Here is a 15,691-nt window from a genome sequence, read left to right as displayed (position 1 = left end):
GAACAAAGGAGATAGAATTTTACTGAATACATCACAAGGAAGTGGCCAGCGGGACAGCAGAGGAGAGGTTGTCTGCAAGGAGGCAGTGAGTAGAAGCCATTTTTAAAGAGGTAAAATGAGGAGGTATGGTGACATATGGAATCTTCCCTTTTTGGGGATCTGTGCCTAGTTGTAAGTAGCCCATTGGTCAGTGAGGGCCTAAGAATATCTTGAGGCGGGTCGCCTGATGGGCCTGTCTATATCCAGCCAGGGGGTCATTGTGGCCCTTTCTTACATCCTTTTGCTCAAGCCTGTTGGCCTAAAAGCGGCTTCTGCTTTATACTTTACTCTCTACTTAGGTATGTTTTTAAAAATGTATGTTAAATGTGACAAAGAGGGATCCCTGGGTGGCGCAGCGGTTTGGCGCCTGCCTTTGGCCCAGGGCGTGATCCTGGAGACCCGGGATCGAATCCCACATCGGGCTCCCGGTGCATGGAGCCTGCTTCTCCCTCTGCCTATGTCTCTGCCTCTCTCTCTCTGTGTGACTATCATAAATAAATAAAAATTAAAAAAAATGTGACAAAGAAAATAATTTGACTGCAATGTGGAGAATGGGTTGCAGGGGCAAGAGGGAAAGCAGAGACCAGTTGGGAGGCAGTAATCCAAAAAGGGGGGAGAAGGGGATGGTGGATTAGAGCAGAATGGGACGCTCCAGGTGGAGGTGGAAATAAAGACAAAGATTTTAGAGATAGAGCTAACAGCTTGCAAATCAGATGTGAAAGGAATAGTGGTAGCCTGGGGAAGAATAATAAGAAAGTGACTTTGGGGACAATGGGGTGCCCATTTTCCACACTATCATTTGCATTCTCCAATCCATCCCCATTAGATTGGAGCGGGGGAGGGGATGAGGGACTAAAGCTCTTCCAATGATTTCTGTCTCATGTTAAATTTATGTTCTTGGATTTGGAGCTGGGCTGAGCCCAAGTCAACAATGCAACTGTGAGGAGCTCGCAAAGAGGCAGGGGAACAGGCGGACCGGCTAAAACATTTAGAATAGCTGGAGATTCTGTAATTCCACAAGGTGGGCAACTAGAAGAAATCACATCCCATTAGGAATTGTAATCCTCGACCTTCAGGAAAAACTCTTGGTTTATCCACTCCTGGAATGAATGTTTTTTTTTTTTTTTTTTTTTTTTCCACACTAGGCCATACCATAGTGCATTTCAGCAGTGGAGCCCAGAAACACAGATCTCAAATCGACTTGGTTAGATCAATTATGCAAACACCCGTTTAGCTGCTAGAACACTATGTCAGCATTTAGGGAGCTTTAATTCAGCCACAGTGCTGGTCCCAGCAAAGGAACTGACTGCCTGTGATCTGCCCAGAGGCAAACCTATTTGTTGGTAGCGATTTGTTTCTGGTGTCACTCCTTTCTTTTCCTTTCTGTACAACTGATAAGGCAAATGGAGATGTGTATCTGTCACTATGGATCTAACAATAGCTTGGGTTTTCTATATATAATCTTGTTTAATGGAGCGACCCTCCCCCCCCCTTTTTTTTGCCTGTGTTTTTTCCCTATGGGTGAAGCATTTTTTGTTGTTGTTGCTAAAGTGGTCTGATGTCCTGGCACTGAAGTACACACACACAGAATACAAAGCACTCTTATTGATCACTAAGAGCAGAGGCTCTGAATGGTGCTTGGAATACAGTTGGGACGGTGTTGCGTGGAATGGCCCTCATAGACAGCAGCTGCTTGACCTATTCTGTTTTCTACATCCTACTGGATCCTTGATTGTCTCCCTCTGCTTGGCCTTCCTTGTCATGTTGTTTTCCAGAAAATCAAGTCACCCAGTACCTAACTCTCCCCTGGCCAATAATTTTTAGCTGCTTATTGAGCTGGTGGTGTTGTATCTAATCCTTGCTCAGCCTATCTGTGTGCACTGCCATTAGAGAACACCATAAGTCATCACTTAAGGACCATAATATCCACTCTAATGGTTAGAACACAAAGTCGCCCTCTCCCTTGTGACCAAGTGGCAGTTGAAAGCTCCTGAAATAGATCCCCTATTGTTTTCTTAACAACTTCAGTGTCTGCTGAGTTAGAGTCTCACATATCACTACTCATAGTGCATTTTTCTTTAGAACCTGCTCATTCCTGTGCTTTCTCTGCTACCAGAGATTGGCACCTGCTCCCCAGCTGTCACTTATGGATTTTCCAGAAAGAACCAGCCCTAGCAACCTGCCATCAGATGAGTCACTTAAGCATTTGAATCCAATTTCTTTCTCAGGTAAATGAGAGTAGCATTCCTCCCTTCCTCCATTCTTGGTGTGGTGCCAGGGCTGGGGGTAGGGGTGGGTGGGGGAAGGTTGCTGGGATGATCCAATGAGACATAACTCCTGAATATCCTTGACAAGATATAAGACCCTGCACAAAAGCTTGCAGTTGTAATTAACAAAGAAATGTCCATAGGAGTTAGGAGGTATACATACAGCAACAGATAAGTGTGTCTTTTTTTATAACAAATCTGTATGTAGTATGTGCCAAGCACTGTGCTGTATACAGATAAGAAAACAGGTGCTTACAATCCAGAGTGATGAGATCTATGGTAATGCCAAGTCCCTTATGAGAGTGCACAGAAAATACCTCTAACCTAGACTAAGGGAGGTCAGAAAAGACCCCCGGAAAAGGTGCTGAGCATATGCAAGGCTGAGCCAAAAGACAGCCTGGATGACAGTGGCTTCTGGGAACTGGGAACTGTTCAGTCTGGCTCTTAGACTAAAGTCAAGCAGCAGGGCTGGGGAAGTAGGTGGAGTCATGATTACAAAGGGTTTGGAACATTGGGGCACAATGGAAGGGTTCTAAGAGTGACATGATCAGTTTTGTCTGAAAACCATCTGGGGAATATTTGGGAAGGCTACTGGGATAAGCTAGTTAAAAGTTAATGACGGCATGATCTAAGATAATGCTGGAGGGTTGAAGAGAAGTGGATGGATTCAAGAGATTTTAGGGGGGTAAAATCAATGACACTTGTTGTTTAATTCAATATAGGGATGGGAGTAGAAGGGACAATGAAGGGTAAGACCCCCAATTCTAGCTTGGATGGAGGTGCCGTTCACTGAGATCAGGATTATGGAAGAACAAAGATCGCCATATATAAAGATGATAATTTCAATGTGTGCAATGATTAATTTTTAGGGTCTACAAATTCCGTGTAGAGATATACGTAGTATTTGGATATTCTGCTACTTGTTTCATGATGCTTGCTCCAGGAAGGGACAGGATTACAGACTACGTGGTTCTCACATGACTGCCAACTACACATGGAATAGAGGTCAGACACAAAGGCAATGAGTAGGCTGACAGGTAAATTTTTGTGTATGGTCTGGCTCAAATAAACGAGCTACACCAATCAGGTTTTATCTCTGGAGGGTTTTGACCAAGCCACTGGGTGGACATTGGCGTTGGAAGGTTTTAGAATCAGGGGCTGTGGTAGCAGCCACTGGGGCCACATATAAGTTGTTGAGAGGGTAGTAAAGCTTTAAATGTTAAATAAATTTACATTTAATTTTTTCTTACTTCAGTAAGAATTCTTTCTTACTTCAGTTCTTTTAGGTGTGTAACCAGAAAAGTCACAATTAGAATAGAAATTGGTACTAGGAAATGGGGTTCAGAGTGATAGAGCCTTAACATATGAAACTAGCTATGGTATTATTGGGGTGAGATACAATAAAAATTTATTTTCATTATAGGATAGGAAGTTTGCAGTCTGTGATTTTTGGTGGAAAAACAAGTAATTAAGTTGTCATCTGTTGTCTCTTGAGACTCAGACCATATGCATACCAAAGGTGAATATTTGGGAGGCTTGATGCCTGAATGTGAGAATAATGAAGCCAATTATTTATTGCTTATAACCTTAGATAATAGCCAGCAGCAAAGAGAGAGTTTTCTGTTCAGAATGCCTGTCTATGAGTAAATAAGGAAAACAGAGTGATTATGTAACTCTGGTGCAGACAGCCTATTTTGCCTGTAGCTGGAGCTCTCTGATTACTTCAAGCCAAGTCCAGACCAATGGGCCTTGCCAAACTGTGGTCTGGTCCTAATTTTCTGTCTCATTGAATTTCTAGTGCCAAAGTTAAAGCTCTGATTGACAAAGATGGATGTTCAGACCATTAGAAAGAATTATGGGAGGAGGAGTTGCTGGGGAACATGACACCCCCACAAGCCCCAGCCCGCATTTCTTCCTCCATCTTCCCCACAAAATAAGGAGAGCCTTCCCACTGAGAGGAAGTCTCATAGTGAGGGTTGGAATATGGATAAGGAAAGACAGACTAGGAAAGACATACTGCCTTCACTTCCATCCTTTCTGTGCCATGTGGTATCAGCTATTGAGAGAAGGATGGTCAGATGCAAAAAGGTAATCCTGGGTTCTAAACAACAGAAGATTTGGAAGCCTGATCCTCAGGATTTGTTTGGACTGTTAAGAATAGGCAGCCTTCCAAGGACATCAGTTTCATTGTGCCAACCAGGGGTCCCCTGTGGCTACAGGGTTTGACATACAGTTGGACCAGGAGCTACTGTGTGTTTCTTGCCCTCGAGATCTCTTCCTTTTCTCTAATTTTCTCTTTCTTTCCTCTACTTTTCCAAGTAAGTAATTCCATTCCCTCCCCCGCCCCCCACCTGCTGCCATCCTGGTTTTGCTCCCCTGTTGGATAATGGGGGAATGGCAGAGGTTAAATTTACTATTTCATTCAGAGATTGTTAAGAAAATGGTCAGTCACTTTGGGGCAGGATCCCACAGAACTGGAAGAGGGATGGACAGCACCTGAATACTGTGTATCCTGAGGCCAGCAAGCAACCTCGGCAACAATCTCATGATGCTCACTGACTCTGAATGAGCAGTAGAAGGTGACTTCATGTTCTGGTGGGGAGATGCATGATTTACAGTTGTAAATGACTGTAAAGTTGATTTATAGTTGTAAACGTGATCAAGTTAGATAATATCTTTGAAAATGTCTGAATAGGGAGAAAGTTATGTGTGCCAGGCAGGGTGAGCAGAAGAATAAAATTGATAGGCTTTTATTATATGTCCTGCCCACCATATTCAATATTCAATGCCTCAAGGGACAGCTCTATACACCACACCATCCTCTCCCTCTAGAGGGCCATAGCTATTGGACCTGCAATGGGCCTAACCCGGGACAGCCTTCTATGACTTCTGTTGTCTGGATCAAATGGATAGACTCATTCAAGAAGACTCTTTCTCCCTACATTTGAACAAGGAGACATGGAATCTATTGCCATGTGGAGTGGGCTCTGGGTTTGGGTTCTATACGCTTGGGGGATGATAAGTAGGCAGAGGTAGGTGGTGGAGTACAGGAGGAGAACAGAGCAGACCCTGGAGGGGGAAAGACAGAGATACTGCTTCTGTTCTTAATGGGTCCCCCCCTCCCCTCGCACCGATCTCAAATGTAGATCCTCTCTGATCTGGCAAGGAGTTCTGTCCTTGAAGTTCATTGGATTTCTGCTTTCTTAAAATAAATCCCCAACTGTAGCAGAAATCTAGAGTTCAAGAGACAGATCTGGACAGGGTATGGTTTTTGGGCCTGCCTACATTTCCATGGAATGAAGACCTTGGGAGTGGATGAGATCACCCAAGGGAGGTAAAGAGGGAAACAGAAAATGTTGCTATTCTGATCATTATAAATACTTTACATTTCATGCTTGAAAAGACACTTAGTGCTTGTGTGTATTATTTTACTTACCCTCTAAACAACCCTGTGAGGTAGCTATTATTACAATCTAATTTTATAAATAAAGAAAAAATGGTGGTAAAAAGGGCTAAGTCCTATTGCTCAGGTCACACAGCCTATAGCAACAGCAGTGATGGCTCTTGGCTGGTCCACTTTTAAGCTCCCATTTTCCCCTTGAGGCGTGCACCACCAGCACTGCTTAATATTTGCAGAGAAGTTGGAGGGAGAATAAATGAAATGAGAGACATTTATCCTTGGGACCCCCTCGTCTCCCTTTGTGGGTCTCCTCCTTCCTGGACCCATGACCAGTCTGCTGCTCTGCAGCAACTCTCAGGGAGATGGCAGATGCCCCATCTTTGGAGCACAGAGGGATTTGTGTTCCAGTTATACCTCCCAAGGCTAATTCCAGGTTCCTCAGGGCTGGGTTTAATGTTCCCAAATTCTGCTGGTTGGGGTGGATGGTAGGGAAAGACGGTGAGTAATGTTTTGTGGAAAAAGGGTTATGTGATCAGATTGCTTGGGAAAACCTGAGTTAAATAAACACAAAGACTCCTCTACCCTGTTCTTCTCAGTGCCTTATATGTGTTAATGGGCATCTCCCCAAGAGACATATCATCGGAAGAATTTCCCAAACTTACTTGACCCCAGACTGACTTCCAAATGTGGTGCTGTTCAAAGTCATAACAGGGAAGGGGAGAAAGGCAGCAAGGGAGTGGAAGGCCAGAGGCTTCAAGAACATCTCATGTCTACCTTTGGGGTTAGCAGTCATCTGCTCCCTCTATGTGGGGGGCTGGCCATGACTGGAAATCTCCAGTGATGAGTGTGTGCATGTGTTTGTGTCCACGAATCCATGCATGTAGGGGTAATTCCTGGCTCTCAGCTCAGAGGCAGGAACCAGATTGATTTTTATCACTTAGCTCTTAAAGTCTCTCATCCCCTAATAGTTGTTCAGGTCTCTCTTGGGACTCCTTGTTCAATAAGCATAGCCCGCCTCTCTTGGGTTCTGGTTGCTTCGTGTGCGGCAGGGCCAGGTGGGGAGATTATTCTCATTCTTCCAAGGCCAGGAAGGAGAACAGGCAAGTCAAGAGGGCTCTTGCCCCTACTGCAGACCTTAACGCCTGGGGGGGGGGGGGGGCTTGCTCTTGGGCCTGCCCTACCTAGTGAGGATGTGTTGGAAGAAGTCTTTGCAGGGAACTTCTAATTGACACCCTCTGTTTATTTTTGCACCCCTAATTACCCTTTCAACTTGTCATGGTTTATTTTTAGAGGTTTCCCATCCACCTCATTAACAGCTAGTAAGAGTTCCTGTCTCATATTTCTACCATTTATACCCTTAATTAAACACAGTGGCCTTTGTTATCTCTGAGTAGTGGCCTTGTTAGAATTTAAATAGGATGACTTGCAGCTATTCTTAACTGCTTTTTAAGCATCCCATCCCTTTCCTCCAATCCTTTTGTGTGCCACTGGGCCATCTAGAGCCCGGTCTCCCTGGCACTCTCTCTGTTCCCTTTGGTTATTCTTTTCATAATCAAGGGCTGGGCTTGGCTGAGGTTGTATGAGGAGGTTTGGGATTCTGGTTATACTGTTTTGTAGGTTGGCTTTGCTTTGTTGATTTTATTTATTTTATTTTATTTTATTTATTTATTTTTTTTTTTGTGGCACCCTTGGCCTCTTTCCTCTCCCCCTCCAGAGTTGTGAAGGAAGAGGTTGGTTTGGGATTTTTTTCAAGCTTTGCCATCCAATGTGTGAACAGAACAGTGATACTTAATTAAATGCACACCAGGACTCAGATTCCCTGACTTTACACCTGCTGATCCTCCCACCTCATCAGGAAAGTGCTGCCTAATTACCTTTTCCTGCTGTCCCAGTTTATTTTCAAACCCTCTTACTGGGACTGGCCAGAATATTGAAGGCATCCATCATCAGCGGCACCTGATCCCAGGTGCCACCTTGCATGGTGCAGTGGCAACGCTCCGTCTAGGGGTGCTGGGGCATCGGTTGCTAGGACAGGAAGGAAGATGTTTCCCCAGCAGTGTTTGGGGGCCATGCAGAGGAACTTGCACTTTGGGCAAGGAAGTACAGTGGGCTGGCCTTCATGGCCTGGGATCAATCTGCCTGTGGAGCTCACAGACTCTGGCAGGATATAAACATGTTGTCGCACCAGTGGCTCAGAGACAGCCAGTGGGGTGCAGGCTGAGGGGGCACCCAAGCCCTGCAGAGGCAGGACAGAGCAGTTAGGGTCAGACTCACCTAGGCTTGAATCTCGGCTCCTCCCTTTGGCCTTCAGCAAGTGCCATGACTTCTCTTACGTATTATAAGTATCCATCCTTATAGGACAGATGTCAGAACAGGTTGAGTAATGCACAAAAGGAACCTAGCATGGAGACTGGCATATCACAGGCATTTAACAGATGAGAGCTGCTATTATTAATGTTAGTGTTTTTGGACCTGCTGAGTGACTGGGGCTGGAGAGAGGGAGGAATAGAAGAGGATTCAGAAGCCCTGGGCCTGGGAGAGAAAATATCAATGGTGCCATCCCCCAGACAGGAGGCACGGGGAGACCAGGAGCCAATAGGGAGGGGCGTCAGTTGAGAATGCATCCTACTCTCAACTGTGGGAGCCCTGAATTTGAGGTCCCTCGTCATCCACCTGGAGTTCTCCAGCAGGAAATTGGGAGCTTGCGAGGCATATCAGGACGTTTTCTAATGGCAGAAAGAACTGAGGCCCAGTTGACCTCCCATCCTCAGACTCCATGCATAAGACTAGTTGGTGGGACTAGCACCTTCTTGGGCTCCCACCTTCCCTCTTACCTTCTGCTCCAGTCGATCCCTGTTCACAAAGGCTTCCCTAAAATTCTTTAGTATCTGTCCTTTGGAGACTGGGTAATGTTTGTTGACTATAGGAAGGAAAAGATCGGGTTAGGGAGAGGGGTGAGTAGAAGAGCTCTGGAAGAGCTGCCAGGCCAGGGCAGCACTCCAGCCTTGCCTCCTGCCTGGCCCTGCCTGTGCCCAGTCTGCAGTCAGCTTGTGCAGAGCAGATGCTCTGTCATGATCAACCTGTTGGCCTCTGCTTTTGCTCTGTGGTGACATAGAACAAGGGTGCAGGAATGGAAGCAGATGGCTTGCCCTGCTGTGGTAGGGACTGAATTATAATATCACGGGTGAGGTGTGACTGTTAGGGCACTGGGCAGAGCTTCCACAGGAGGTGCATTTGCTGCTAGCACCCAGTCCAGTTCAGATGGACAGTGTACTGCCTATGGGGCTGCCAGACAGATACCCAGGGTGGGAATAATCCCACTCTAAGACTGTCCAGGAACATAGCCCCCCATGACTACCTACCATGTGGAATTTAGAACACAATCGCCCTGTGAGCTGGGACTGGATTGAGGTCTTCACAATTAGGAACAACCGTCCCAATCCAGGTAAAGCCAAACCCCTAATTCTGGGACCAATTGTTCCTCAGAGCATGGGCACCAGAGTCATCTGCCAGCTTGTTGATAGACGTATTCCTAGGCTCCAACCCAGGTCTAGTGCATCAGGATCTCTGTGGTCGTGATTCACATTTTTAATAAGCTTTCCAGGTGGTTCAAGTGCACAGTAAGGTTTGAGAGCCACTACTGGAAACCATGACCATGACCATGACCATGACCATGACCAGTACGCTTATACATCTCAGAACTATATTCTCAACCACACACTTGCTATTCTGAATCTAGGTACTTGACCCTGGTCTTGGCTGGTGTGTCCTCCTCCCTAGCGGCAGGTGTTTTTTCTCTGACAGGCTCACCGCAATGGGACACCTGGAAGTGTAGGGTGGTAGGAGGGAGCCAAACAAGAAAAAGATCTCTGATCCTTGCCACAGGTAGAGGACAAGAGCAATAAGGAGACAAGGCAATGCACACAGGCACACACAGTAAGGGAGTGTGTGCTAGCAACTGCTTCAGGAATGCAGTGAGGGCACGCTCCCTTGCCAGGGGCCTGGGTAGCCTTTTTTTTCCAGGAGGAGAGGCTGGAATTAGGCTTTAAAGAGTGAATGTTTATGTTTATATTTCCCAGAGGAGGGAAGGGCATCCTGATGGCAGGATCTGCATACATAAAGCACAGATGAGAGGTGGCGTTGCCCATAGAAATGGTGGTGAGGACCTGCGAGGTGTCCCAAATGCCAGACTAAGCCATTACTGGTTTCATGGAAGGCAAGATTCTTGATAATATTTAAAATTTTATGCGAACAATAATCATTCCTTTCTCCCCACGGGCAAAAGGGGAGCCAGTAGCAGTTTCAGAGTAAGGGTGGAATGTGTATTAAAGGTGTCGGGGTAGGGGTGCCTGGGTGGCTCTGTGGCTTTAAGTGTCCAGCTCTTGATTTCAGCTCAGGTCATGATCTAAGGATCCTGGGATTGAGCCCCATGTTGGGCTCTGGGCTCAGTGTCGAGTCTGCTTGTCTCTCCCTCTTCCTCTGCCCCTGCCCCTGCTCTCTCTCTGTCTCAAATAAATAAATCTTAAAAATAAATAAATAAATAAATAAATAAATAAATAAATAAATAAATCAATCAGGGTAATGAAACTCTCCAAGAAGTAGACACCAGCTTTTTAGGGGCTGAGAAGTTGTTGTCCAGGGGCCAAATCTGATTAGTATGCCTAGTGTTTTTTTTTTTTTTTTAATTTCAATTTGAATATCTTTAGATAGAGCTTGCCCCCTCCAGGCCCACAACCTGCCACTCTACCTCCGATTTATAGCCTCATGCATTTCTACTACCTGCTTAGGTGCCGCTGTTTTTGCATTTCCTTCCCAGGGTGGGCAGAGAAGAGGGTGAGAAGGTCTTTATGTTTCATTCCCAGGGTGGGCAGAGAGGAGGATGAGAAGGAGAAATTGCAGTGGAGCCCCAGGGGGTAATGCAGAAGGAAGTTATTAGGGTCTAGAGAGAGGGGGGCAGTGAGACAACACAGAGAAAGAAATAATTGTGGTGTGGTGGCTCAGGCAGGGAGAGAAGAGAGTCCAGGATTCAACACATGGGGGAAGGCTGCTGAAGTTCACAGACAGAGAGAGCCAGCGGGGCTGTGACAGGACTTCTAAGGGCCTTGGGCACGGCAGGTGGCAGTTTGGTCCTTGGGAGTATGATGGCAGCTGGGGAAGGAGCAGCAGGAGCACAGAGGCTGGAGGTGATGTCGGGGTGGGTGAAATGATGTAGAAAGTGGGGAGAGGCCAAGGACTGGGTCTGGGGTTTTTCTCACTTCTAGAGACAATGTGCTTAAGAGTTGGGGAGGCTGCAAAGCTGGCTCTGTGACAGAGTCAGGAAAGAACCCCCAGGAGGGAGGCAAGCACGCAGGCGGCACCCTGCAGGAGGGACTGGGAACACTTGTCCTACTGAGCTGTGGCTTTGTGTGCTGGTGGGAAGGCAGCCGGTCTGGCTCTGCTTTAAGTGAGGCCACACTTAGGTGGTGGGGCTCCTGTGTGTTTGGCTTCCCTTGGGGGGCTGGCACGGACTCCCTGCACAAGCCTGGCTTTGAACTGGACCGTGGAAGGCCGGCTCTCCTCTGACATGTCACCGTGTGCTCCCTGCACAACAAGGCTTGGCCGAGGCCAAGCTGTGGCGGTGTCTCCTGAGCTGGCTCATCCCCAGCCTGCTCCCAGGCCTCCTGGAACACTACGGCCCTCCTCTGCTCCTCCAGCCAGAAGCCGGACTCTGCTAGATGAGCTGGGCTTGCGGAACTTGACGCCTCCGTGGTCACTCAGACTTCCACCAGCTAGTTTCCCTTTGGGTTTTAGTGACTTCTTCTCCCTGCACCTCGGTGCCCATAAGGTTGACGGAGTTGGCCGCTCAGCTGCAGATGGAAGTGGGGAAGCTCATTTTGGAGGTTCGGGATACGGTTTGGGATACGAACGTTGCTTGGCTTCACGTTTTTCCCCAAAGTGAAAATCCAGCTGGTTTGCTCCCCAGTTTGTGTCTGAAGCAGTATCTGGTATTTATAGAGGACTGAACCGAGGGCCAATCAGCTCAGAATGGAAATTCCTGAGCCTGGAGTTCTCTGGAGCCACTGGTTCTTGGCTTCCTCTCTCCCTGGAGTTCAGCTAAGGTTTTCTCTTGAAAACTTTTAAGTTCTGAGAAGTTTGAAGAGGCATCCATGGATCTCCAGGAAAACACTGATTGTCTTTCTCTTGATGTGCACGCCTTGTGTGTTTTCTTATAGTTCGTGGCAAGAAGGTGGGTGAAAGGCAAGGCGACAGGACTCATGGGGGCTCCTTGGGCGCAGCCGTAGGGTCCGGCTCTCGGAGGGTGATGGGCATCGTCTCCTGCTCCTTCCACCTCCGGGACCTCCCGCTTTGGAAATCCCGTGCCTGTGCTAACCCACTGGGCAGAAACCAGAACTGGTTGTTAGCACAAACCTTCCAGCTGCAAGGCAAAGGGATTGCGAGATACCTGACATTTCAAAAGACAGCTGGAATGAGCGAGATATCAACGGACACATTCGTTAAATGTCACCACTTTTGTTTCTCTTCAACGTTCAGTGCCTAAGTTATTCTAAATTAATTGCCCAGCCACTTGATTTATTCTGTACATCCCCCTCCCTGCTCCCTCCTACCCTCTCCAGACTTTAGAGCAGTGCAATCTTATTGCCTTTGTTTTCAAGCTACTCAGCTGTGAAAGGTGAAGAGCCCTCCAAGGAGGGAGGACATGGTCCATGCAGCCCTGGCTGCTGTACTGTGCCCTCGGGCTGCACACCAGAAGCTGAGCCTGGCTGTTGCCACCGAAGCAAACCCACCTCTGTCTTATAGATGTGGGTCACATGACCTGCCCAGGGTAGCCTGGGCAAGCTGGAGAGTCAGGGCTGAACCCAGATGATCTTCTGGCTCTTGAGTTTACCAAATGTAGTGGCGTGGAAGAGATGAACCTGTCCTCACGTGGCAAATCTGGCAAGATACAGCGTTGCATGTCAGGCAGCCATGGGGATGAAACAGAATGGAGAATACAGTTCTGGCCTTAGCTTCCTGGCCAGGCAGAGAGCAAGCCAGGAGCATCAGGGCAGCCCCAGGTTTAAGACCAGGAGGCACAGAAAGAAACCCCTCTGTGTAAGGAGTCAGGCATCTCTGGACCTTCTGGAAAAGAAAGCTAGTGGCAATTAAAGGAGGATGGTTTGCGAAGCTTGTCTCGTTCTTCAATTTCACTATTCACTCTAACTGCAGTGTGTCATCAGCAGTAATTTCTCCAGGGAGATGAAGGACTATGGTACAAAGGGGCCATAACCCTGTCAGCTGTGATTAGCAAGTCCTCTGTCATCTCCAGGACTCATGTTTCCAAAAACACTGAGAATTTCCAGCCGTAGGTTCTCACTCCTCATTGTCCTAGCCCAAAGGGTCCCCATGAGCCTGGCTCAGACACAAGCTGCAATGTGAAGCCACAGAGAACAGAAGAGATGCTACATGTCTCAGGATGCCTGAGGCACCTGCCCACATCACTGCTCTGTCTGCATAATCCCCGATGTGTCACCAAACTTCCCCAATCTGTGCAGAAAAAAGAGTCACCTCAGGGAAAGGAGTCACACATCTCCCCACTCTGCCCCAAGGACTAATTTATTGCCAGTGAGCCATCCTCAGCTGAGGCCCCTGCAGGAGGAGACTCACCCCTCTGGTACTGAACAGGAAGAGATGGAAGGCAGGAGAGCTGAGCTAGCTCAGCTCAGCTAACTCCTGAGTTTGCACAACTCCTCTGAGCCCTTGGAGTTCTTCTGCCTGCCTCTCCCATGCCAGCCCATCATGGACTTCCCTTTTCAACAAGTCTGATGACACAGGCTTTGTTTGGAGTTGTGTGTTGTAGAGTGATGAGCCCTCCTGCCATTTCTGAGCTTTCCAGTAGAGCTACCAAGTTACAGCAAGACTTCACTCTGCCTGGCATTGTTTAACACAGACTTGTTTATGGGGTGACTGATAGGGCTGAGTGTGATGAGTGGACTCCACAATTCTTCAGCTATTCTTGCAGGGGTAATTGATGTGGGGGAGCAAATGAATGTGCATGAGTGCTGGTTCACAAAGAGGCCACTGCAGGGCTCTCTCCAGGAAGGAATGAGGGTTGGGGTCTCAGAGGGTACACTTAGGGTTGCACTAAGGAGGGTATACATGTAGGTGGATGGCTTAGGCAATCCTTCTCCAGGCTTATTGCGTTATAGTTATTTCCTCTTTATGTATCTGTCTCCTCCTCTGAATTGTGAGCTCCTTGAAGAGATGTGTTTTGTTAGAAGGCAGCTCAGCATCATGTTGATCAATGATTAAGCATCATGCTTAAGCATGTGGACAATGGGATTTAGTTACCTGAGTTCAGTTGTATGACCATGGACAGCTTTATTGACCTCTTATGGTTAAAGAGAAAATTAAGTGAAGCACTGGGAACTTAGAACAGTGCCCAGCATAGAAGAAGTGTGTAGTTGGGGCACCTTGGTGGCTCAGGGGTTGAGCATCTGCCTTCGGCCCAGGGCGTGATCCTAGAGTCCAGGGATCAACTCCCACGTCCAGCTCCCTGCATGAAGCCTGCTTCTCCCTCTGCCTGTGTCTCTGCCTCTCTCTGTGTATGTCTCTCACGAATAAATAAATAAAAATCTTAAAAAAAAGAAGTGCGTAGTGTTTGTTAGTTGTGATTATCAATTGTGTGCCCTCAGCCTAGCACATTATCTGATATATACTAGGTGCTCAACACGTTCGTTGAGTGAATACCTATGTGCATTCAGAAACAGAGATGAACCTGCCTTCATGGGATTTAGTCCAGCTGAAGTTCTTAAGTGTTCTGGGCCAAGGAGGGCAGGAGAGAGAACCTGGACTGTAAGGTTGTGTTTGGTTGGTAGGTTGGCAGTTGGTCCAGGACATTTGCAGTTGTGGAAGATGAATTTCATAGGAAATTGGCAAGAGTTGGGTAAAAAGTCTAATTAGCTGGTTAAACCTCCATCACTGTGCTTGGTCCTACATCAAGCATCATAGCATATGTTTATTAGCAAAAGCCCCAGAGGTGCAGATGGGTTTGTGGACAGAATGTCAGCAAATGGCACCTTATAGGCGATGCCTATAGGATATTTTATAGTGTCCTCAAAAGTTGAGTCCCTGTGAATATTACTTGAAGCTATCTATTGATTCAATGCAATCCCTATCAAAATCCCATTTTTTTGTAGAAATAGATTCATCCTAAAATTCATATGGAATCTAAGGGACCCTGAGTAGCCAAAACAATTTTGAAAAAGAATAAAGCTGGAGGATTCACACTTCCTGATTTCAAAACTTACTACAAAGCTACAAGTAATCAATGTGATACTAGTATAAAGGCACATATATAGACACTGAAACAGGATAGAGAGCCCAGAAATAAACCCTCACATATATGGTCAAATGATTGTCAACAAGGGTACCAAGATCGTTCAATGCGGAAAAGATAGTCTTTGCAACAAATGACGTAGAAAAAACTGGATATCCGTGTGCAAAAGAATGATATTGGACCCTTATCTCACAACCTATACAAAGATTTATGTGGATCAAAGACCTAAGTCTAAGAGCTAAGGCTATAAAACTCTTAAAAGAAAACATAGGGGCAAAGTATCATGGTATTGGATTTGCAATGATTTCTCATATATGACACCAAAAGCACAAGTCACAAAAGAACAAGTAGGCAAATTGGACTACCTCAAAATTTAAAACTTTAGTGTATCAGAAGACATGATCAACAGCAACCCACAGAATGGGAGACAATGCTGTATTTGTAAATCATAAATCAGATAAGGGATTAATATCTCAAATATATACAGAAATCTGACAACTCAACAATAACAAAACACATTAAAAAATGAGCACTTGAATCATTATATTGTGCACCTGAAACTAATATGACACAGTTTGTTAACTATACTGGAAGTAAAATTTTAACCTTGATAAATTTTTTTTAAATGAGCAAAGGACTCAAATAGACATTTTCCCAAAAAAGATATAC

General features: G+C 46.4%; 1 long non-coding RNA gene across 2 annotated transcripts in view; it reads left to right on the top strand.

Annotated features, from left to right (window-relative positions):
• The first annotated feature begins 29 nt into the window (after positions 1 to 29).
• LOC144280596 (uncharacterized) overlaps positions 30 to 15,691 on the top strand; it is a 33,732-nt gene continuing 18,070 nt past the window's right edge. Inside the window, exons 1-2 of one of the 2 annotated variants that reach the window (XR_013349019.1) lie at positions 30 to 85; positions 2,122 to 2,267. This is a non-coding gene — a long non-coding RNA (uncharacterized LOC144280596). The remainder of the gene's footprint in view (positions 86 to 2,121; positions 2,268 to 15,691) is intronic. The other variant, XR_013349018.1, reaches the window with a different exon arrangement.

The sequence above is a fragment of the Canis aureus genome, chromosome 12 (assembly GCF_053574225.1).
Source record: "Canis aureus isolate CA01 chromosome 12, VMU_Caureus_v.1.0, whole genome shotgun sequence".
Classification (NCBI taxonomy): Eukaryota; Metazoa; Chordata; class Mammalia; order Carnivora; family Canidae; genus Canis; species Canis aureus.
Note: the sequence above shows the minus strand (reverse complement) of the source record. Positions and strands in the feature narration are given on the sequence as shown.